We start from the raw sequence: 2,460 nt of genomic DNA, 5'->3' as shown, positions 1-2,460 counted from the left end.
TAGGCTATAATTAATTCATTACATTTCAATATCAACTCACTCAGGACCAAATTTCTTTTGTGTGATAAGGAAGAAAATCTATCACTGTGACCAGGAGAGTGAAAATGAAAAGTTAAAATGTGGGTTAGCTCAAGACCACATATGTTCAAAGTTGTTGAAAAACTATGTACATTTACATATTGATTGTACAGGTACAGACTGATATGATTATGGTTTTCTCTGTTCTTCTTGGATTTTTATTTATTTATTTATGTTTGCATTTCCACTTCTGTGTGGGCTTAGTGCCCGTGTGTACTTGAGATTTATTCTAAGTCCTTAAGTACTGATGTAGGCTAATTTAAGGAAAATGTCCATACAAAACCATGTTCAGGAAATGCAACTTTGGTCCACAACACAAGAAACAAGAGACAATCTTTGAATAATTCCTGAAAACATATTCTTCAAAATTTTCTGATATACTTACAGTCAAGGCAACCATGAGAGCCATGATAAATGCGAAGACAAAGAACCTCATATTTGGCTGAGTCCTGTGAAAGCATACATGACAGATCATTCCTGCACTTGCAAATCACATATTGATCAAAGTAGGGGCCACAGCTTTGGGAGACAGATTGGATTTATGAAGAGAATTAAAACACGTCGCCTGACATCATGGAACTTAGAGAGTAATAGAGAACATTGATATGTAAAGATAAGTGCTGTGGTATACAAATAATATCCTATATGATAAGAGGCTAATATGCAAATTGACCTAACTGCAGGATGACTGGTCACTATGATGTGCACTGACCACCAGAAGGCAGATGCTTAATGCAGGAGCTGTCCCCTGGTGGTCAGTCTGCTCCCACAGGGGGAGCACCGCTCAGCCAGAAGCCAGGCTCATACCTGGAGAACATAGTGGCTGTGGTGGGAGCCTCTCCCACCTCTGTGGCAGCATGGAGAGCGGGCCTAAGCCATCAGTCAGATATCCCCCAAGGGCTCCCAACTGTGAAAGGGTGCAGGCTGGCTGAGGGATCCCCTCAAGTGCAAGAATTGCATGCACCAGGGCTCTAGTAGTATCATTAAAACAGACAAAATGGGCATCTTAAACAGACCATGAGAGGGAAGGTAGTAGTATTAAAGTAAAGAAAAGGTAAAGCATGTGTATATAGAATAAGCAAAGAGAGATTTGGAGAAACAAAATGAGAGAGAGGATAACACATAAGAAGAGCAAAAATGGAAACAGGCTGTTCATTTAGATTGTTGTGGCATTATAGGGGCCCTACATAATGACAAATGGTCTAATAATTAAGGTAAGATTTAGAAGTTAGAATTCAAGCAACAGAAACAGTTTTTATAATAGAGGTAGAAAAAAATCAGACAGGTTTCTGGCTTGAGAATTGTGGAGGTATTACTCTAGTATTAGAAAATTTATGATAATGGACAAAGAAAAGTCAAATTAAAGGAGTTTCATGGAAAATAATTATAGATAAATTGAGAAGTTGGATTGGTAAAAATGATTTATTCTCCAAAAAATATTATTCAACAAAAGTACTTTAATCTGGGACTCTGATAGGCTTTCTGTAATCCAATATATACAAGTGAACTCATTTCTGTTGCTGTTGTATTGGAAATAAATCCAATTATTTATTTCTCAATTATAGACTTCTAAATAAAAACATATTACAAATGATAAGGTAAATAGTGAGTAAACATTTTTTTCCCACTGACCATTTTTGGCCCTCACTTTTGATAGAACAATAAAATAACATTTTTTTTTCTGATAATAGGAGAAACTATTCTAAATCCCAGACAGCTGAAGCATAATTTGTGACTGATGGTATTTTTCTTGTTCCTTATATGCTGATTTTGCCTCATGGGTTTAAACTTAGGACTATATCATTGGAAAAACTAAGAAAACTATGTTTCTTGATGCAGATTTTTTTTATCCTCTACTACTTACCAAACATTTAGTCATGTGATAATACAAATAAAAATGCAGCTTTTAGTATTGTTCATATTTCAAATTTTATTGAAAGTAGGAAATTAGAGAAAAAATCAAAGAAGCTAATTATAGATAGATACCCAGATAGATAATTTAGGATTTTTGAAGAAATATTATCCAAAGAACACAATGATAAAAATTTAATATAGTATAAATTTCAACCAAATCATAATGAAATAAAAATATATTACATAAAATGAATCAATAAAACAAAATAGTCTATTATATATATAGTGCTAATTAGGCAGAAAATCAGAAACTAGTTTATGATAAAAAAAACAATGAAAATGTAATAGAAAATGAATTAGTGATAGTAATACAGTAACTTTGGTGATGGTTAATTAAACCTTTGAAATAATACACACATGTGAAAAAAAATTAAACTTATGCTACTCAAGAGATCATTTTTCTTATAAAAGATAATCTTAACCTTTAAGTTAAAGGTAAAATTAAATATTAACACAGTGGTTGTGATA

This window comes from Myotis davidii, unplaced genomic scaffold (genome assembly GCF_000327345.1).
Source record: "Myotis davidii unplaced genomic scaffold, ASM32734v1 scaffold106, whole genome shotgun sequence".
NCBI lineage: Eukaryota > Metazoa > Chordata > Mammalia > Chiroptera > Vespertilionidae > Myotis > Myotis davidii.
This window is presented reverse-complemented; position numbering follows the sequence as displayed.